Here is a 23,364-nt window from a genome sequence, read left to right as displayed (position 1 = left end):
TCGGCTAGTTCCAGGTAAGTGAGAGAAGCTGTATCAGGAACAAGTTAGCCAGCTGCTAGAAGACATCTGAGATTGGCCTCTAGATTCCAGAGAGCGCTATGTGAATGAAACCATTAGTATAATAACTAACACAACAAAAATAAAAAGCATAAATACAGTAGCCAGGATAGTGGTTAGAATACAAAGTATGTGTTGAATGCTTTGGCCCATAGCTGGCGCTATCTTAGGAAGTTCTGAAAGCTTAGGGGGAAATGTTTACTTAGCTACACTGTGGATAAGTCTCTGTCTCTCCTTCATCCCAAACCACACACTTCAGATGCCTTGATGCTCTGCCTAAGCACATGGGACCTTTAAAAAAAAGGGGGGGGGTCGGTATTATTCGGCTTGGGGTGTAACTCAGCAGAGTGCTGTCTAGCCAGCATTGCACTGGACTTGATCCTCAGCACTGCATAAACTGGATGTGGTTGAACAACACCAGGAATCCTAGCCTCAGCTACGATAGTTTGAGGCCAGCCTGCACCTATATGTTGCAGGCAGGTCAAGATGACAGGTCTCCAGTACTTGCTCTGTGTCTGAAGCACTCTGAGACAGATTTGATCGATGTGGACGCCATAAGAAAGCGGATCCAGGTACCAGGTCAGAGGGCAATGTGAGGCACTGGACCCACTGGCAGCTCCACACCCTGTTTGTTCACAAGACAAATCAGAAGCACACAAGATGTCCCTGATGGCACTTTCCAGAGGTGACTTTTTTACATCATCATCTGCCTGTGGATCTTGGCTGCAGAGATGTCCAAGAAGAAGGTGTTGGGTTATGGAATGCAGATTGTTCTAGAATACCTTTAGGTGCATGTGTGCCAGCTTTATGAGGACGGCTCTCCAGTGACTACCACAAGAGAGTCTGGGTTAAAAGAGCCAAGAAGATGAAGTCCTAAGTGAGCAGAAACCCATAGTCTAGCATTTCACCATGTGGGGATATACCCTCCAGTCCATAGGCAGACGCTATTTCTCTGAGAACGTTAGAGGAAACATCGGTGATTAGAAGATAATGTTCTTTCTCATTAAGTCTTTGAGGCATGGCTGTTGTAAAGAATGCTTTTATTTCAAATACAGGAAAATCAGAAACTTGTCTTTCCACCCTATGAGCATGCTGACATTTACCTTCTTATCCAGTGCAACTTGGTCACAAGACTTTTAGGTGTAGGCTCCAGCCCCTGCTGGGGCAGATGAGACTGAAACAGGAAGGAGCTGTTTCTATCACAGGAGAGCAGAATTGTTCCAGGAAACTGCAAGCCAAGTGCCCCGATACACACTGCTGTGTGGTTAGAGACAGTTGTCACATGAACACTGCCAGACCATTCCTCAGCCTCAGCACTACTGAGATCTATACACAGATAGTATGGGAAGGAGGGGTGCTGAAACAGAGTCTACTATATATAGCCCAGGCTAGCCTGACATTCTTAGCAATCCTCCTGCTCCTGGAGGGCTGGATTATGGGCATCTGCCAGCATAATACCCAGTGCAGACACATCTTTCATCTAACAGTGCTAGCATCTCAAACCTGACTGTGACAACCACGGGAGAGGTGGTCCCTGTAGACCAAACTGCCCTAGTTAAAAACCACGTAGATCAATCCTGAACTCAATGGACTAAGACGTGGAGTAATGGAATTAATTAAACTGTCTACGAGCCCATTTGGATGAGCTCACTCACTGCTGAATTTAAGTCTTTTTGACATTTTAAGAGAGATACACAATGTCCCCGCATTACAAGTGCTGACAATAAACTTTGTAAATTGGAAACCTGTACATAAGAAACAATGAAGGAGAAAACACATAGTCAAAGTCCCACTAAACCACAGTGACAAGCCAGACATCCTTCAGTTGACTCAAACTGGAGGGATAAAAAGCACTCAGTGATGTGGCCCAGTGTCCTTAATGAAAATGTCACTTCAGAGGAGAGTTTATGTTCCACAGGTGACAGAAGAGAAAAAAAAACAAGAAACACAAAGGTGAGAAAATGAGTGGTGTGGATCTAGTCTCCAGAGACACCTCTGCACACTGTCAGGCTATACCACCTAACTGACTGCCTGTGCCTGAAAAACAGGAATCTGAGCATCTATCCCCTGGGGCACTGAGATGAGCAAATGAGAATCAATCAATGGTCAGAGTCATCCAGCCCATCATATTCCAGAAAGCTATAACAACAGCTTACACATAATATAATAATAATCACACGCTATAATAATGCCTCTGTTAGTATTGCAGGCTATATAATAATCAATAGTATACAGGAAGAGAGGCCAGATGTCCAGACGGGATCCTGTTAAACAGCAGCCACTTTCCCTGGTGATCTTTTGACCTGTCACATCCTAAGCATGACCTGAGGTGTGTCTGTGACTAAAGCCAGGCTCTCCGAGCAGGCTCACCCTTCTCATTGGTGATAGAGTAGATCCTCTCTCCAGCTCCTGTCCTCTGCCATTGCTATGTGGCCAATAGAGAGCCCAATATGTTCCATAATGTTTCTACGCAAAAGTCCAAGCAGTTTCTTCACTGAAGGTTTCCAAGAACAGGACCCCAGCTCAGGGGTGGCACCACCCACAAATAGAAAGGGGCTCTTCTACATTAATCATCAAACAAGAAACGGACCACGGCTTGACCACAGGCCAATCTATTAGGGGCATTTTTCTCTCCAAAATGTCTGTATATTGTATCAGTTGACGTATCAGTGACTGGCAAAGGCAACCTCTAATCATTACACCAAAGATGCTGGCATGAGCAGTAAACATGGACTTAGGAGGCACAAGAGTCGTAAAAACAGACCTCCACTGCCTACATTCATGTTTGTGCTTTACCACGGCCTGGCAAACAGACTAATTCTCTCTCACCATCAAGTATAGCGAGACCTAGAATATCACGGAACAAAGGAAAAGGCCATAGGGCAAAAACTGTGTGTTTATAAGTCTGAACTGTCTTGTAGTCACAGAAGGTAGGGAAGAAGGGAGGGAGGGCAGGAGAAAAGAAGGGAGAGAAGGAGGGAATAGGAATGTAAATTTACATCTGAAATCCTGGTACTCCAGAAAGTGAGGTAAGAGATTAGCCTCAAATTTGAGGCCAGCCTAGACTGCACAATAAGTTCAAATCCACCCTGAGTAAAGAAAGAGAACTGACCCCAAAATCTAAAAGAATGATAGTAATAATATTAACTTATTTAACTGCACATAACTAAAATTATATTACGGATAATCAATACAAAATAATCAATGAAACACTCCCCATTCTCTCTTCGCAGTCTGTGAAGCATGTATTTTATACTCACGATACATCACATTTCGGATAGGTCTGTTCAGTGTACTCAAGGAGCCGCATGTGATCGGCAACTACCATTAAGGGTGGTATATACCTTGTCCTTACACTTACACTTACATACACACACACACACACACACACACACACACATTAATTTCAAGCTCTGCAGGGTAAAGCCTGAGGTAGTCCAGGTTTAAGAGGGTTAGAACAAAGAGCACCCAGTAAACAGGGGTCTATGCTTCATATAGGGCTGGAAATACCATGTGTCACTAAATTTCAGTGGTTAGAATTTTGAAACGATCTGAAATAGGACTGCTCTGGACTTACATTTATACTTTCTGCTCTGGGTGAGAGGTCCAGGCTGCTAGCAGCAAATGCCAAAATTCCAGTGTTCCTTCCTCTTCATTCTTTAAATAGTATGCTTTGAGTTGTATACGAACAAAAATGTGCCTGAAAGGGACACATGCTAAGCTAATATGTCTGTCATAAAACTTTTAGATTACATAGAATGAACAGATAATGTATCTGGAGAGACAGAAATCTATGAGAACACTCCATCCATCACGAGTTTCTCTCTTGTGAACACATAATTGCATAGGAGACCACACACAGAAACAAACACAAGGGGAGGGAGAAAGGGAGGGAGGAGGGAAGGGAGGAGACTCTACTGGGCTTATTCTGGTTCCAACATAACTACCTCAGACAAGCACTGTGAACTCCAGGGTCCCCAGAGACTGGTGCAGACCCCTCAGAGGAAGAAGGCACCAGATAAGCATACCCAGGAAAGAAACAACGGGACTCCAGCTAGGAGACAGTGTCAGGTCTGAAGGTGGTCCATGGCTATCCGGCCAACTCAACTAACTTCTAAAAACGTTATTCCACCTGGGACTGCAGAGACGGCTCATTCGTTAACTTAATTCAATGCGTGTTGCTCTTGTAGAGCCCACCAGTGTAAGTGCTGGGAATCTAATAAGGTTTCCTGAGGAGGAGCCAAAAAGAAAAATATTTCTGGGGTGGAAGTGGGAGATTTTTAATCACTAAATTTAAATTACATTTTAAAAGGCATGTGCCTTAGATTCAGCCAAAAAGTCAGTTTTGCGGTGATCACTTAGTCAGGATTTTCTACGCCAGCATTCTGTCCGACTCGGGACCTCACACTATTAACTAGCAGTGCTCACAGAAAACCTTTAGTCAGGTGTAGCAGAGCAGCCCTGTAATCCTAGCATTTAGAAGGCTGAGACAGGAGGACTGCCACATGGTTCAGGCTTGCCTACGCTATACAAGGAATTCAGATCAGCCTGGACAACCTGGCAAACTGGTCAAAATCAGGGCTCTGTCCCTTGACTGCTAATGCAAACAGAACGTGGATTCAAAGGACTTTAGTAAAACATTGAACAGTTACATTTAGACAATATAATTAATGACTTGGATTAAGTAAGCTGTCAAACACCCTAGCTTTTCACTGTAGAATCTAAATGAGCTCACATTTGGAACACTGCAGACTTCATTATCCAAACAAGAGAGGCAGAACTGAAGCAAGGAGTATGAAAGCAGTGGCCAACTGCACCACAGACAGATTCAGATCTTCAAAAAATGACTCTACAACATAAATAACGAAGTCACCGAATGCTGACATCATCACATCCCCACTTGACTGGCCCCTTTGATTTGCTGATTTACAAGAAGGCAATAGGCCAACAAGGTTCCAAACAGAGCTACACTGTGAATGTAAAACCCTCTCTAGCCTCTGTGACACGGATTACATGGCCTTCACTCAGACATAGATAATAAATACAGGTTAAGAGAAAGCTTGAGAGTGAGATCGATAGTGGGCTTTAGAAATGCTTTCTGGAAGATTTACAATGAATTTAAGCCAAAAGATGCCCAGAGCTGTGCCCTGGGCCCTGAAAATGGGTAGTGGACTAGCCAGTGGTCCTTGGCGTTGAGAAATAATACAGTAGGCGAGGAAAAAAAGAATGAAATAAATAGAATATACACTGTGAGGCTACAGCAAACAGTAAGGGATAAATGCCTTAAGGAAGGGAGGGAGGAAGGGAGGAAGGAAGGCAGGCCTTGGTGACAGTGCCAAGGATGACAAGGCTGGGAAGATGCTAAACAGAGTCTAAGCTAAAAGGGGGTGTGAAAATGCTGCAATGAGGGGCTGGAGAGATGGCTCAGCTGATAAGAGCACTGACTGCTCTTCCAGAGACCCTGAGTTTGATTCCCAGCAACAATGGTGGCGCACAACCATCTGTGATGGGATCCGATGCCCTCTTCTGGTATGTCTGAAAGACAAATATGGTGTACTCATATACATAAAGTTAATAAATAATTCTTTAAAAAAATAATAAAGGATCCTACAATGACTTCCCCGAAGGAACAGTGTAGGCGACAAGCCAAGGCATTAGCAGAGACTGTGGCTTCCCTGCTAGACAAGCTGTATCTAAAATACCCACTATGTTTGAAAGACCCCAACTGAGGCCCAAAACACTGGCTGGATAAAGAGCTTCTGATGAGGTGGGAGCTGTTGATAGAAGCCTCATCCTATGGATAAAGTATAACTATAGATAAGTACATGGAGCATGCAGCCTAAGCCACTCCAGTGAGAGGGGACACCAGGCACTGAGTGCAAGCAACCTACTCAAATGGTCGACTTTAAGAGGATGAAAAAGTCTATGGACAGAAAAGGATAAAAAGAAACTAGCTAGAGGCAAGAGGAAATCGGAATCTAGAGAAGGCACTTTTATTTAATGAAAGAAAATAATAACCTGGGTGCCAGAGGGACTTCAGGCAAAACTGACAGCACAAAGAGCAGGAAACTTTCCTGTGGCACTGTCCTTGAGGAAACAGAGAGAAGGAAACAGGAGGGAGTGCAGCGCTGGGGTAGGTGGGCAGCCACAGTGGAACAGGAAGGATGAGTGGAGGGAGACAGGGCAGGAGCTAGGGAAGAGTTAGGTGGGCCTTGGGGAGGATGGAAGTTGTATTCTGATGATTTCTGCTTCTGAGTGAAAAGGAAAACAGTGGAAGGGAAGAAGTCTGTGGACAAACGCTACAGAGGCATAGTTGTCAAAGAGAATGGACCAGGGAAGCACAGTATGACTGACGTGCAGTGTCTGGGATCTGCTCAGTGCTATGTCCCTAATGTCGGAGCACAATGATCAATGTGACAGGGGGCAGTTGTGCATGGTGGCCTGTGCTGTAATCTGCTATGCTGTCTACAAGGTAAAGGCAGGATATCAGGAGTTGTTCGGGGTCATCTTCAGGTAGAGAGCAGGATTGGAGACCATTCTAAATTACATGAGACCCTCTTTAAAAAGTAATAATAATAATGTTTATCTTTCTCAAGGCTTATTAAGCTAGTTGTGTGGGTACACATGGAAATGGGTGATGCCAGAAAAGGAAGTTGTACTCTTCTGCAGGTCCTGAGACATCAGAGTGAGGAGAACCATTACAGGCCATACGCTTTGTAGGATTCTGTGAAAGGAGCTGTGTCCTTACTTCATGACTGTAGAACAAGATTAAACAGAAGTGCCATCATATTTCCTGACAGGGCTACTGAAGTGTGGTTACCACAGCAACAGAAAACTGCTCTCACAACTGGGACACCAGGAAAGTTAGGAGCATCATTTTCAAAATGTTTAGAGCCGGGAAGGGTTCTTTGAGGCCCTGAATCCTTCCTGTGCCTTGGAACTTTAAGCAATGTCCTTGTAAAGTCACCCAGAACCACAGGGGAGTCTCTTGACAGTGGTGGGACATGTCTGGAAGCCCAGCACTCAGGAGGCTAAAGCAGGGACTTTCTGAATCCAAGGGCAGCCTGAAACACACAGTGAGACAGTCTCAAAAATAAAGTTTTTTGAACTATGTAGATCATTAAAAGGCCTAACTAGAAGGAAGAGTGGACATGAATTCAGCCCTCAGTTCCTTCAGCCTTTATCTTCAGTAAAGGGATGAGGGTCACAGGATCAGGGCAGAGCTGGGATCTGAACTCAAGGCCCCACCCTCACTCTGCAAGAGCAGCAGTAAAGAAGGGCAGAGAAAAGAAGGAAAAGTTGGCCTACTTAGATCACCAGGCAGCTGAGTGGCCTTGGGAAAGTAGTCCCACCCTCAAGGAACTGAACTTTCTCCTTATGGAAATGGGAGTTAAATGACCTTTCCCCATGAGAAACCAAACAGCCTGACAAATGTTTGGTCCAGTTTCTTTTTTTTTTTTTTGGAGCTGGGGACCGAACCCAGGGCCTTGCGCATGCTAGGCAAGCGCTCTACCACTGAGCTAAATCCCCAACCCCATGGTCCAGTTTCTTATATACACAAATTGCTTCCTCACAAGGAACTTCAATGACCTGATTGATGAGTTAGTGTGTTCCTATCCTGTCTGAGATATTCCCATGACAGTCAAGTCTCCCAAGGGTGGGAAACCTGCTGACAGCTATAGGGTAAGCTTGGCGTGTGTGTGTGTGTGTGTGTGTGTGTGTGTGTGTGTGTGTGTGTGTGTGTGTGTATTTAAAAAAAAAAAGGCATATCTTCCTAGCCTTTGCTCTTCAAGAGCATGGGTCATTCATCTCTCACCTCTCCAGGGTTAACCTCACTCTCTGGGTTTCCTTGGAGAGCATGGTTATGGCCAAACATTCTGTATCCCAAACGTTTTGTTTGTTTTGTAGGACTGGAAACTAAAGCCATGGCCTCATACACACTAGGCAACATTGTACCACTAAACTGGATCCATAGCCTTATGTCTAAAGTATTCTCAGGACCCTGAAAATGAAGTCTATTAAGGTCCTTAAATAAGGAGTCAGGGTAGAGCTTGCTGGCTACACTGCTTGCCTAAGCAAGTATGAATCCCTGGGCTTGATCCCTAGCACCAATTAAAACTGGATGTGATGACACACACAAGAATTCCCAGCACTTGGGAAGTGATGGCAAACCTATCCCAGTTTTATCATCGATCGTCCTGCCTAATATCATGTTTAGAGTCAATCCGGGATATATGAGAACTGATGAGTTCTCACTGAGTCCACGAGTGATAACACATGCCTGTCATCCCAGTGTAACCCTGGTACTCTGACAGCCTGGACTATGAGGCCAGCCTGGGCTACACAGCAAGACCTTGTTGAAGGAGAAGAGATGGATTTATAAACCTCAGAGTGTGGTTCTGCTTGCTGGAAGCCACTGTGGTGTGGGGACCCCTGGGTGAATCCGCCATAACCAGGTCTGATCAGGAGGCAAAACCTTCAACTGAGGACTTAGGAGATAAGAAGGAAGGAGAATACATTAAACTCAAAGTTATTGACAGGATAGCAGTGAGATACATTTCAAAGTGAAAATGACAGCACATCTCAAGAAACTCAGAGTCACACTGTCAAAGCCAGGGTTCCAATGAATTCACTCAGGTTTCTCTTTGAAGGTCAGAGAATTGCTGATAATCATACTCCGAAAGAACTGGGAATGGAGGAAGAAGACACGATTGAAGTTTATCAGGAACAAACGGGGGTCACTCGATGGTTTAGATAATTCTTTTTTTATTTTTTCCTTTTCCCTCAATCCTTTTTTATTCTTAAAAATAGTTCTTTTATAATGTGGTGTTCAAAATGACAATTGAATACTGGCACTCCATCTCTTAGAACATCTGGTAATATGAATCCTAGTGTTCAATATTCATTATTGGTTGTTTTTGTTGTACTGATTTTTGGTGATCAGACCTCAGCTCCCTTAACATTGCCCTTCTTCCTTTAAGAGATTTCACGTGTGCACAGAGAGGCCACCCTTTCCAGGACTGTGCATTTTCAGGGTTGTGATGATAAAAAGGTCGACCAACGGGCGTTTCCCTGTGGCCTTTCAATGGCCCTGCAGTTCGGGCATGTGGTTGCTTCACTCCTGGACTATGATTTTCAGTGGGAGATGGAGATTTTTCATAGAAACGAACTGGAAAATGACTTTTTCTCAGCTTGAAGCTACTTTTAAAATCTGAGGGTCTGGACCAAAAGAACATCATGTTTGTAGTCAAGGTGACAGATACAGTGAGAGTAACAGCTAACTCCAAAGGTGGCTTCACTGGAGAGAAAGAAAGAGTCTTGAGCAAGACAGTATTGTCAGAAGGTCCCAGGAAAGTTCTAATCTTCATCAGCAGTTAATAATAAAGTTACTCATACAGAAGTGTATGCAACAGGAAAAAGAAAAAAAGACCTTGTTGAAAATAAATTCATTTAATAAAACCACATCTTTATTACTTCTCAAATGTATGTTTTTAACATAGTAGGTATTCTGTTCTTGTGTAGTTTGGTGGGTTGTTTTTTGTTTGTTTGCTTATTTGTTTCTTTTGTGGCTTTTTTCATTTTCTTTTGGTTTTGGTTTTGGAGGCTTTGTTGCTTGGTTGGTTGGTTTTTAACATTAGCTCCTTAAGAGGCCAAGGCTGGCTCTGAACTTGCCACCTTTCTGGTTTGGCCTTTAGAATCGTGGAATTCCCGGTGTTTGGCACAATACCCAGTTCAGAAATCTTCCTTTAGTAATTTTTGTTTGTTTGGTTGGTTGGTTGGTTTTGGTCCTTATTTATCTTCTGCAAGTCTCAGATCTCTCTGGAATCAAATGACCTTGATTTAAACTCCAGGTCAGCTACTTAAGTAGGTGTATCAAATATCTAACTACTCTGTCCCTTGGTTTGCCTCTCTGTGACAGGGCAATGAGGACAGAACCAGCTGCATCAAGTTATTGTCAGCCAAGAACCCAGAACTGTTCTCAGCAGCACTTAGTAACAGTGTGCAAACATCTGCTGCTGTTAGGAGGCCTTCCGGGCCAGACTTCTACACAGGTGTTTCTCAGATCTCAACTCAGATGATAACTGCCATTGTCAAATCCCTTTGGATAGCTCCCCTTATCTTCTGTCACTGGATCATCTGAGCCTGAATCAGAATTACTTAACATTTTCCTAAACTCTGAGGGGCTGGGGATATGTCACTTCACAACGCTTGCTCTGCATTCTTTACAATTGTTAGTCTTACAGTCTACAGTTTGTTTATGTATTTGCGCACAAGCACACGCCGAACAGGTCAGAGGACAACTTGCAGCAGTCACTTCTCTCCTTCCACCATGTGGATCCTGGGGACTGAACTCAGTTGACAGACTGGGAGGCACTGGTCTTCACCTACGGTGTCATCATCTTGCTAATCCTCAGGCTCCACACCATACTCACCACAGGACCACACCCCCAGCCCTATGCACATAAGTAATCATTGTCAACTTATAGTGTGGGCAGTTCCTGGCCTTCAGAGGATTACTACTGTGACCAATGCCTGTGACAGACAATGTCTGTGGTTAACAGTGACATTTCAAAGACAGATGGCCAGTTTGATCTGAGTTTGCAAAATAAATCTGCACTAATTAGCCTACAAGTCTTTGTCTTCTTTAAGAGTCAACCCTAAATAAGTGACGCCATTATTACTGGCATACAACCAAAATTAATACACTCTAATCAAATGAGGCCTAGTCTATAAATCCCAACAGTTGAAAGTGATCAGACAGAGAATATATTCTATGTTCATATGTTGTGATATAAATATGTGTTTAAAACAAACAACAACAACAACAAGAAAAAACAAAAAAAAAATAAATCTCTGGGCCTGTGATGCATATCCATAACTCCAGTACCCAGAGATGAGAGGCAGGTTCACAGGTTCAAGATCATCCTCAGCTCCACAGCAATTTGCAGGCTCATCTGCACCACATGAAGCTCTGTCTCAGAAATAAACCAGCTTTCCTTTAGTCCTACCAAGGGACATTAAGCTGCACTCTGAAGAGAGATTTAGTGGAAACTGACTTTTGAAGTAACAAGGACCCCTTTCTCTATAAATACATTATTGGAACATCTAGCTTCATTGAGCCAAAACCTTAGTCACTGAAGGAAAACTTTCCAACACTCTCCACAGTGCTATGTCCACACCTTTGTTAAGAATATTTTCGGGGTTGGGGATTTAGCTCAGTGGTAGAGCGCTTGCCTAGGAAGCGCAAGGCCCTGGGTTCGGTCCCCAGCTCCGAAAAAAAAAAAGAAAAAAAAAAAAAAAAAAAAAGAATATTTTCTAGTTCGGTCCCCAGCTCCGAAAAAAAGAAAAAAAAAAAAAAAAAAGAACATTTTCTAGTACTTGATTTTACCTTGTGACAAAAGAATCATTCACTGCGCTGTCCCCATTTGTGGCTGGCCTCATTCACTGCACTTGAGCAGGCTCTGGCCCACAGCTGACATAATTACCCTGCACATTGGCGCTCTCTCTATAGAGCTTCTCAGAGAACAACTCCATACATATCAGCTGTCAGCAGGGCCACTGTGGACATGTGCTTTCGGAGGATCTTGGCTGATTGCACCATTGTGTGTAGACTCAATTGACTCTGGCTACTTTTCTAGACTTGGCCTAGATCATTTTTCTTCTAGCATGCTTACATCCTATAGGGGTGAGGTCAACAGGCTGCAAGATATGTGATCAATTACTGTAAAGTACATAATGAGCCAGAAATGTATCAAAAAAACAGGTCGGACAGCAAAACTCAGTGGCAGAGCGCTTGACTAGCATGCACAGTGCTCTGAGTTTGAGCACCAACCCTGAGGCAAGCAAGAGGGAAAGTGGCAGGCAGGCAGGCAGGGAGGGGAGGGAGGGAGGGAAGAAGGGAGGGAGGGAAGGAGAAATGAAGTCTAAGAGTTCAGAAATATCAAACGCACATTACTAAATACAAATGTATATGATCAACATTTGGAAACTAAATGGCCAACATCCAAATTAATACCACTAAGCAGCAAGGCATTTACTAACTTGCAAGCAGATAAATTATAACAAGGAAGCACAGCAGTGCACAGGGTGACTGGTACTATTAATTGCAGAAAGACAACATAGGCCTTTAAGCCTTGTGTCATCAAGCCTTAAGTCTTTAAGCCTTATGACATCATACTCCAACATAACTGCTTTGTGGCTAAGTACTTCACTTATTAGAATAAGTATACAGTGAGTTTCTACATGATATGTATGCAAAAATTATAAATTTGTTAATTGAAAGAGAATTTTAAGTGGAAAAGTCTGTAGCCCAGCCAGGCATTCTAATACACATGTATAAGCCTAACATTTAAACATCAGAAGTTCAAAGATAGCTTTGGCTACATAGTACATTCAAAGCCACCTAGGTTACGTGGGATTACTGTAAAATAGAGCCAACCACTCAAGAGGCAGGAGGATTGCTGCCAGCCTGATATACATAGCAACTTCCAGGATAACAAGATCCTGTTTCAAGAAACCAAGTAAGAAGGCAGTGATGGGGATGAACGGCAAAGCATGTGCTTTGCATGGAGGAACCCAGTTTAATACCCAGGACCCAGAACAGGAAAAACAGAATAAAATGAAACAAGAATAGAGTTTAGTTTAATAAAATTTATTAATACATCTAAATATAAATAATGGGCTGTTTGAACAGGCATTTTCATGAACAAAAGCATGCTTGAATTCGGTGCATCCTAACTACCACTATAGCTCAGCTGTAAGCTTGATTGCAGATAGTCTGGGACCACAGGCCACCTTAATACCCCTGAAAGGTATCAAGTCATCCTCAAGCTCAAGGAAGGTGATGGGGAGGGGCCATAACATGATGGGCTTAGCAGAGACGGGTGCTGAAAGGTGGATCAGAGGAAACAGGAAGAAAGGTATTCTAGGCATGGAACAATACAACCTATAAGCATGAAGGCCAAACTCTGACCTTGTGAGGACAGCAAACAGTCTGCCAAGAGGATGCTGGCAGCATTCTGTGTCAGAATCATAAGTGGACACCTTTGTCTCTTTCCATAATGTTAGTCTCTATGGGATAAGACATTCACAAGCTTCATAGTTTTCCAGTTTTGTTGGTGATGATTCAGTAAGGAATGCTGACTTGTCCTTCCAGTGAGCCCATTGGCAATCCCAGGGTTTTTCGTTTTTGTTTTTTTTTACTTCAAGGTCAATTACTAATATCAACTCAAAGATCATACAGGACACTTCATACAGTGATACGTGGTTACAGAATGGCAAAGGCATGAAAGACACTACTAACAGCAGAGACAAGAACCAAAAAGATGTAAAGAGAATCACTGTGGTGGGTAGAAGAGATACTCATAAGTCTAATCAGGAAGTGGTTGGAAGTTGGTTCACAGAGCCCTTCATGGCAGGCCAAGTAGAGGAAGATGGGTTGCAAGACAGGCTAAGGCAAGGCAATACCTTTAGACTGAGATTGGAGGGGAGGGTGGTGAGCTAATACCGTAGGGACAGCTGAAAATTTGTCACCTGTCCATCCCATCCCATGACACAAGCACCAGATGGTCAGCGAGTGTCACTGTGTCCCTGTCCCAAAGTATTGTATCACTCCTTTGGAGGCAGGTGAAACAGTTGTACCCTTCACTGGTCTTCTATGTTCAAAAGTTGATACACAAGTTTCCAACATGCTCATGTCATGCCTGTGTGCCTCTGTGTTCCCGATCTACATCATTAAGTTCATTGGTGAGGCCTTGTTACTTATGTGTGTAAGTTACTTCTGTCTGTGCCTCCTGGTTCACAGTGTGCAAGCAGAAGCTGTTTGTTTATGGAAATGACACTCATACTCACCCTGTGTCCTAGTCTGCTTTCTATTGCTAAGATAGTGATCATGACCAGAGGCAACTTGGGGAGAAGGGTGGTGATCTGGCTTGCCCATCCTATTCATCATCCTATCCATCAGTGAAGGGAACCTAGGCAGGAACTCAAGCAGGACAGAAACATGGAGGCCGGAACTGAAACAGAAACCAAGGAGGAAGGACACACACTTGCTCTCCATGGTTTGCTCAGACTGTTTTATTATACTACCTGGGAACCACCTGCCCACAGGTAGCCCCACCACAATAGGGTGGGTCCTCCCACATCAATCATTAATCAAGAAAATGCCCCACAGGTCTACCTACGGATTAATCTGATGGAGGCATTTTCTCAATTAAGTTTGCCTCTTCCCAGATGACCTGAGCTTGTGTTGAGATGACACACTCAAGTGCGCACACACACCACCAACAACAACAACAAAACCACCCAGCACAACTGAAAATACAGCTGCCTGGGCAAGGCACAGCCTGAAACCACGTTCCACAGAGCATGGAGTAGCTTAGAGAAGAGCACAGCATGTCAAGGGAGAGGCCAAGAAGGACCTGAAAGCTTTGGTGGGGTTTTCCCAGAGTAGGGGGTGTGGGTAACAGAGGGAGAGCCAGGAAGCAGAGGGCAGGTTGAGAAGCAGCTATGGGCTAGACTGAGGTAGTAGAAGTGGCAAAGAGTCCAGCAATGACAGTAGTAAAGCAGACTGCAGAGCCAGGCAGGCGCGAGAGGCTGGGCTTCTACATCTTCCAGTGAGCCCAGTGGCCTGCAACAATGCAGAAAGCAGAGGCAGTCAGAAAACAAGGGGCTGCACATGGCAGGCCACACCTCATGGGGAGGTGGACAGCTCACAGGGTCTCCAAGGACTGGCTCTCCACAATGCATCTAGAAACCCACTATGGGACCTCTTTATGTATAAATTGTCCCCAATGTCACTTCTTACTTGGGATGTGTCAGAATCAATAAAATATCATATCCTATTCTCTTCTCTCTTAGCTGGTTTTAAACAATTGTAACATTCAAGTCCAGTTTCAGAAAAATCTAGGAGATGAAAAATAGCATGACCACATCCTCAGGACTTACATAGTTTTAACAACCGTGGCAACAAAATGGAAAATGCTTCATGCTGATTTCCAGAATAAAGACTTTTCAGAGACCTTGGTTTATTTTTCTATTGTACACATCCTTATTTCAAGCCACTGTTATGTACGCACTCGCATGGAAATCAAATCAACAGATTGGCACGCTTTCAGGGCTTCCATGAATTAACTGTCCATCTGCAGAAGAAGGCTGAGGAACACAGTCCCAAGCAGAAGACCAAGCTGCAATCAAAAACTGAAATGTGAAACCCACAGAAGCAGAGCAGGGGGCAAACACCTACAATCTCAGTACTTGGGAGCCAGAGGTAAGAATCGTGGTCATCTTACTGTATAGTCAGAGGCCACACTGAGCTGCAGGAGACCCTGTGCCAAAAAGCAAAAGAAGGGGAAGATGAAGAGGAGGAGAGAGTTGGAAGGATGTGAGGGAGGCAGTTTGGCAACTAAGGATTTGGGAAAGCGGCAGGTGGTCAACTAGAGGAAAGAGTACAGAGAACACGGAACTCGATATACTACTGCATTTCCTGTCTGGTGGACACGTGACTGGTAAGTAGGCTGAGAAACCAGAATCCGGGCTGGAGAGATGGCTCAGCCGTTAAAGGCTAGGCTCACAACCAAAAATATAAGAGAAACCAGAATCCACAATAGGAAAATGCAATTCGTCCACTGCCCAATTCAAGCCAAGAGAAGAGAGACACCAAGCTGTTCATTCACACGACCCCCTCTCTAAACAGCACTTTTGCATAAGGGCTCTAGCTACATTGTTGAGGCCGGTCTTCAGGAATCAAGCAATCCTCCAGCCTCAGACTCCAGCACAGCAAATTGACACTGTGAATTTGTATGAGGATAGGAACAACCAGGTTTCTCTGTGGCACCAGAATCCCCACAAGCAGGAAGGCCCTCTATACCCCAGTCCACTTCTCTAGACACTACTGCCTGAGGTCACTATTGTGAGCTGCAACTTGTTCTTTAACACCAGCATCGCTTGGCCCCCATGAGCTGTTCCACTGACCACGGTGTGTTCAAAGAGCCTGTGAAGGAAGACCACACCCCATCCCCACCCACCCCCACTCCCACACAGGGTTCCTCTGTGTAATGGTCCTGGCTGTCCCTAACTTGCTTGGTAGACCAGGCTGGCCATGGACTCACAGAGATCCACTTGCCTCTGCCTCCTGAACGCTGGAACTATAGGTGTGCATCACCACACCCAGCCCAGAAGGAAACCACTTTAAATGTTGACATTCTCAATCTCTCAATCTCTCAATCTCTCTGTCTCTATCAATCTCTCTCTCTCTCTCTCTCTCTCTCTCTCTCTCTCTCTCTCACACACACACACACACACACACACACACACACACTACGTTCACTGTCAAATAACTTCAGGAGACACTGCACATCAACCTGCCTTACACAGCAGGATGCATGCCTGATATAAATTGTTTAATGTTCAGCCATCAAGAAACTCTTTTCTAAAATTGCTAACCAAAGTTTTATGTATCTAACATAGTGCTGCACTGACTTTTCAAGAGATTCAGTGTAGCACACATCAGAGGAGCACAAGACTCTCTGGTGTCTACATGCCTCGGTAAGCCTCTCCTCACCACTCTTCAGAGGTTTCCTTCATACAGCAAAAAACAGAGATGTGTACTACCTCTCCAATGCTGTATTTCCAAAGACCCAGTGAAGGAGACCTGCTTAGATCACATGGACACCTATAGCCTGAAAACTAGGGCTATGAGGCCATGAGGCCATGGACACAAAATCATCACCTTCTCTGCAGCCCGGGAAGCCAAAACCACACAAGGATCCTATGGTCTCAGCAGTCGAGACATGTTCCCTTCCAAAGTGTGTGGAGTACATGCACATGCATGCAAGGTGTGTGTATACTCATGAAGGGTACAGATATGGAAGATGGGAAGAGATCTGTACCCTGAGCTCTAGGGTATTAAATGGCACTCGGTATGCCTGAGTGATGACTATTTCCCATTTAAAAGTCTCAGGTGCTTGGCTTTCTTCCTCCCTCCCCTAATCTGTTCCTCTCCCCATCTCAGCACAACTCATAATCACAAATGATCGAAGCCTGAAAATTGCTGGGCTTGGGGGATGTCATCACAGCACTTTTAAAAGAAGCAGGGACTAGAAGATCAATTCAGTTGCAGGACCAGCGCAAACTATACAATGATGCCCTCTCAAATACCCCGAGAGCCAACCACCCCTGTTTCTTTTCCTGTCTTCCCCCACTTCCACGCTGCAGAAAAACCATCAACATGAAGATTACATTCAGAACCCACCTGCTTACCTGCAGCACCCTCGACAGCTTCATCCAACTCACAGTACCCCACCCACCCACGCAGCACTGGCATTCTTTGCCAAAGTCCTGTCTTATAAAAACCCCAGTTCATAGAAAGCTAGTCACAAAAGCAGAAGGTACCAAAGAGAAGTGGCGGATGTGGCATGAGAACTGCTCATTGTGGTAGAAGGTACCGTATACGAGACCAGAGAGAAGGAATGTTCAGGATCACACAGGGGATAATAAAATTGCTGGGAAGAAGCATGCCTGAAGAGGCAGCAAGACAGGAGGATCCCAATACCCCAAGACAGAACAAAGGGAACTACATGTTAAAGTAGACAGACATTAGACAGCCATTAGCCGAGACATACCAGACTTCTCAAATAGTATTAACAAAGTAGGAGAGCTTTTTAAGTCCATGATAGAACATTTTCTTGGTGTATAAAAATAAAATACTCGAGTTGAATTTCCATCACGAAAAATAAACACAAGATATTAAGAATCCAACATTAGGAGAAAACAGTCTGGGCATAGCAAACACTTGGCTTCAGCTCTCTCTCTCTCTCTCTCTCTCTCTCTCTCAACCTCTCTCTCTCTCTCTCTCTCTCTCTCTCTCTCTCTCTCTCTCTCTCTCTCTGTGCGTGCGTGTGTGTGTGTGTGTGTGTGTGTGTGTGTGTGTGTGTGTGTGTGTGTGTTTAGCTACACTTTGTGGCAGAGTTTCTCACTGAACCTTGAGCTTATCAGTAAGCCAACCCCCCAGGGGTCCTCGTCCTCTGCTCTAAACTTACAGATGAACATCACTGAGAACATCTTTTTATATGGATGCTTGGGACCCAAACCTAGGTCCTCATGCTTGCATGGCAAGCACTTCATCCACTGAACCATTTTCCCAGTCCCTTGGCTGTGTACCTTAAGAACTCTGTTTATTCCATAGGGTTTAGAATCCATGCCAAGGTCACACAGCAAACAACATGGTAGTTATGTCCCACATGGCTATACAGGTCAAATCGGATTCCTCTTATCTTATCTTCCTTTTCCTAGCAGCAATAAAATGGCCTGACCCTGTCATGGAGCATTCCAGGGGTGTTCAGAACCACAGAGGGAGGCGCTGGCTTTCTGCTACCTCATTGACTCGTATTTTCTGATCTTAGGCCACCCCCATGCTCCCCAGTATTTGCAATTGGCTTTTATTAGCCATGAGTACTCAGTACTGAACAGGATCATATGCTTCTACATGTTCATTATCAAATAACTTAACAAAGAATGTCAGTCTCGTTAATGATGATATGAGAAACTCTCCCACAGGAAGAAAATGCCTTCCCAAGTGTCAAGCATCCACAGAGCAGCCTCTTTTCACTGGTTTCCTCAGCCCCACCATTCAAAACACTCAGACTGGGCTAGAGAGAAGACTCAGAGGATAAAGCACTTCACATGGGAGTGAAGACCAGAGTTACATACAGTCCTTCAGTGTGTCTGACCCTTACAATCCCAGCATTCAGGCAGCAGAGAGAGGGGAATCCCCAGGTGTGCTGGCTAGTTTTATGTCAACTTGACACAAACCAGAATCATTTTAGAAGAGGGAAACCTCAAATGAAAAAACTGTTTCCACCAGCTAGCCTGTGGGCAAGTGTGTGAGTACATTTTCTTGATTGATAATCAGTGTGTGAGGGCCCGGTTCACTGTGGTCAGAGCCATCCCTGAGCTATTGGGGTTCTTGGGAGCTATTAAAAGCAATCTGAGCAAGCCAAGAGAACAATCCCGTAATCAGGGATTCTCCATGGCCTCTCCATCAGCTCCTGCTCTGACTTCTATGAATGGTATACTATAAGCTGTGAACTGAAATAAATCATTTCCTCTCCTAGTTGCTAAGACACTGAGGGAAGTCAGCTAGCTAGACTAAGTAGAATTGGCAGACTCGGGTTTCAGCAAGAAATCATGCCTCAATTAATAAAGTAGAGAATGACCAAGTAAGACTTTGGGCCTTACATCCATACATATGTACACAGGGGCCATACACATCTACACACTCATAAGTTCACACATAAACACAAATACACACGTGCACAAACCACATAAAGACCGACTGAGAGTCTGTGAATCTTTGAAAACAATCCATCTGGCATAAGGAGAAATCTGCATCTTGTTGTGACTAAAAACATAATCAAACGCTTTCGTTTTCTGTTGTTGGTTTCTTGCAACAGTCTTGCTAGTCCTCCTGCCTCTCACAGACGTATGTGTGTAAGTGGGCCCAATTCAAATCCTCTCTTCAGCTTCCCCCAGGGTTTCCTATGAAACCCTCACACTCAGTCTGCATAACAGCAGTGTCTCTTATCAGGCAGTTCCTCACCCTTATTCTTCACAAAGGGAACAGTTATGGCTTGGTATGTGTAGAGGATTGATTCAGAGACAAAATCTCAAGGCCCTCATCTCAAATGGCAGTCTGCATATCATTTAACATGTTCCTTGACATTCTTCAATGCCTATCTAGGTTCCTTATAATACTAATATGGTATAAATGGCTTATGTTATCATCATTAGATGTAATAAAAATCCACACTGTAGATGCAAGTTCAACTGCAGTATTTCAGGGATAATGATAAGAAAAATGTATATACACGGTTTTTGACCTATGGTTGGTCACATCCACAGATGAGAAACCTACAGAGGCAAGGAGCTGGCTGCATGAATTTCTAAGCATGTCATCTCTTGACCATTATGTTGAAGATCTCACATAGCCCAGGTTGGCCTCAAACTTACTATTCAGCCAAAGCTGGCCTTGAACTCCTGACCTCCTACTCAACTTGCCAAGGGCTGGGATCACAAGCAGGCACTCCCTACCACTAGACCTAAATTGAAACAGGCATTTCTTGGACAGAGCCTAATGGTTGATCATTTCCCTGGCATGGACAAGTCCGTGGCTTCCATCCCTAACACTGTAAAAATCACTAGCATGAGCTAGGCCAGGAATCTCTCCTTGGCACTGTGAGGTGAGGATAGCCACGGTGATGATAGTAGCTACCTTCAGTAGCTGGTTTCTTCTTCTGCAGGAGTTGAAAACACACTTGCCTCACAACAACGATTTAACAAAATACCTACAAAGACCCCAAATCAAGCATGAACCATATCCGAGAGTACTCACTACCCCCAGATTGTCCCACCTGAGCCCCAGCATTCCATAATCACCCAAAGTGTCAAAACAATTAAAACACAACAACCCCATTTAAACAGCAGCTCAGGAGGCCAAAAGTTAACTTTTCATACTCATTAATACAAATTTGCCAAGGGCCAGATTAGCTCTGTGACTGACTGTCAATCCCAAAACACCAGATTCCAGATATGTAGGAAGCACATGGAGGACCACACAGTGGACAGGGATCGTGCTTATTATAGCCTGTTGTGCTAGTTACCAGGACATTCTGTTTTCTCTAGGATGTCGTCTCAAATAGAGTAATAAGTGAAATTATGACTGGCTGTCGAAGCCATATGCTCTCCTTTCGAAGACAACAAAATGCTCATCTAGTGTGTCTGCGCGCAGCAGTGGCAGCTGGACGGGAGCCAGAGAAATCAATGAAACCTTCATGTTTAGAAAACTACTAAATACAAGACAGGGGGCCATGGGACTCTGGTTCTTCTAGTGTAAAATTCCTACTGCAAAGTCAAGGTGACCCTTGAATTTTAATTTGACCCGCTCAGGAGGTCACTGATATCTAGGCTGCCTCATTACCCACTCTGCTTTGCAAGGTACCAGGGCCCAGTCACCACTGGGTCCCTCGTGATACTCTACAGATAAAGCCAATGTTCCTGGTTCTCAGCATTGTCCCTCTGACCCTTGATAGCTCATTCTCAATCTTAGTCATTTATATACCCTGTCTCTCCCTCCCTTTCTCCCTTCCTCCCTCCTCTGTTTTCTTCTCTCTCTCTCTCTCTCTCTCTCTCTCTCTCTCTCTCTCTCTCTCTCTCTCTCTCTCTGTGTGTGTGTGTGTGTGTGTGTGTGTGTCTCGTGTAGCCCAGGCTGACATCAAGTTCACCTAGTAGTAGAAGATGACCTTGAATTCTTGATGCTCCTGCCTCTGACTTCCAGATGCCAGGACTGCACATGTACTATCACATCCAGTTACTTTCTCCTTTTGAAACTAAACTCCAAGGATGGGAGAAGATCCCAGTTTCAGTTCCCAGCACACACATGGAAGCTCACAGCCATCAGTAACTCCAGTCCCAGGAGAACCCACTGAGGCCTTCTTCTGGCCTCCATGGGCTCCAGTACACATGAGGTGCACAAAAACTGATGTGAGAGCACATGCACATACAGATAATAATAACAATAATAAATTTTAAAAGCTAACTCCAAGCCAGGCATGATGGTACACATTTACAATTCTGTCTAGCACAAGGAAGCCGTAAAATCAGGAGTTTAAGTTCAGTCTGAGCTACATGAGAGCTTGTCTCTAAAAACAAAACCAAAAAAAGTAGGAAGTAATAGGGCTGAGAATATGAGGACATGGTTCCCATAAATTGCTTGCCATGCAAACCTGAAGACCTGAGTTTGGATGCCCAGCTCCGTGTCAAAAGCCAGGCGTGGTACCATACATATGATTACTATACACATTCCTCCTCCTGCTCCAAACATACAATTTGGGGTCGGTTTTAGGCCTTACCAACAAGCAGCATGTGTGTGCGAGTGCTGTAGTTAGAGGGGGCAGGTTTGAGGTGACCTGTCCCACTAAGCTGTGCAAGCTAGAAGCCTGATTCTCAGGGTGAAGATGAGGAACCTTTAAGATGCATACCTAATGGTACCTAATGGGTAATCCTTAGATCTCTGGTGGTGGTGCTCTTGAAAATGATTAACGTAGTTCTCCTCTGGGATCCCAACTACCTAGCTCTCCAGAACAAACTGTTACATAAAAAAGCCAGCAGCAAGCCATTGAATCACCAACTTTGCTCCCTCCCTCAGTGAGTTACCACCAACCAAGAAACCCTCCACAGAGCTTTTGCACCCTCTAAAACTGAGGTAGATAAACCTTTCTTCCTTCCTCAAGCACCCAACCTTGGATGCTTTTATTACAGCAACGTAAAAGAGATTAAGATCTAGTCACTATCTGTCTCTCTTGCTGCTACATGGCAGCTGAATACAGCTCTACTAAATACATGAGTGGGTAAGTAAATGAATGAAGAACCATATAACAGGGGCAGTAACCAAACTTCAAGCTGATGAAATCACACAGACTGTCAGGATATTTCAGTCAGTCTCTTTAAGACACGTTATCTTCCCAGCCTGTCAAAATGATAGCAAGCGAGAGCTATGGAAGGGAGAATGCCATTAGCAACAGTCCCAAAGCGGAGCCTTCTAGTCTGGAAGTGAGTCCTCCTTCCCCTCCCACCCCCTTCATCCCCCCAACCCCCTCACTCCCCTCCCCTCCACCCCATCTTGAAGGTACTTAACTATCAGCCTTCACAGCAGATGACTTGGCACAAATCCTTCCAGACTGAACAGCTCGTGGCAACAAGTGAATGCTCTCACAAAACAAATGCTCGTGCCTCATGTTGGCAAATATTCATATCTCTGTGGCTGCCCCCCAACCAGATAGGGACCACTTTATCTCTCAGTATCGGTATCATGGATGTCCAAGAGCAAACTGAGCATATTCAAACAAGGCTCAGAGGAACTGGTGCCTGAGACAAAGTGTGCCTTTCCCTCCCCGATGAGAGAAGGCCTCTTCTTATCCTCTGCTTATCCCAGAAACTTACATAAAGTGATGAATGAATGATGGATGGTTGGGACATAGGCTGAGACAGGAGACCAGAAGTTCAAAGCCAGCCTAGGACCCTTGAAACAAAAAGGATGAAGAGGAAATATCAGAGAGGAAGAGAGCAAAAAAGAAAGGGAAGGAGGGAGGGGGGAAGGAGAGAGAAAGCAATCCTCAAAACCACTGTCGATCTCCTCAGTGGCTGTTCTAAAGCCTCCATGACTCTACTGGCCTTCAAGGAACACTGTCTTCTCTTCAGTGTATGTGCCTGAACCCTTCCTCTCTCCCCTGGCTGTTTTCCATGCTTCTGCCT

At 44.5% G+C, this 23,364-nt stretch overlaps 1 protein-coding gene and 1 pseudogene across 11 annotated transcripts in view; one reads left to right on the top strand and one right to left on the bottom strand.

Moving 5' to 3' along the window:
• Carmil1 (capping protein regulator and myosin 1 linker 1) overlaps positions 1 to 23,364 on the bottom strand; it is a 279,258-nt gene that overhangs the window by 210,316 nt on the left and 45,578 nt on the right.
• LOC148000143 (small ubiquitin-related modifier 1 pseudogene) lies at positions 525 to 8,815 on the top strand (annotated as a pseudogene).

Source organism: Rattus norvegicus, chromosome 17 (genome assembly GCF_021556685.1).
Source record: "Rattus norvegicus strain SHRSP/BbbUtx chromosome 17, alternate assembly SHRSP_T2T, whole genome shotgun sequence".
Classification (NCBI taxonomy): domain Eukaryota; kingdom Metazoa; phylum Chordata; class Mammalia; order Rodentia; family Muridae; genus Rattus; species Rattus norvegicus.
Note: the sequence above shows the minus strand (reverse complement) of the source record. Positions and strands in the feature narration are given on the sequence as shown.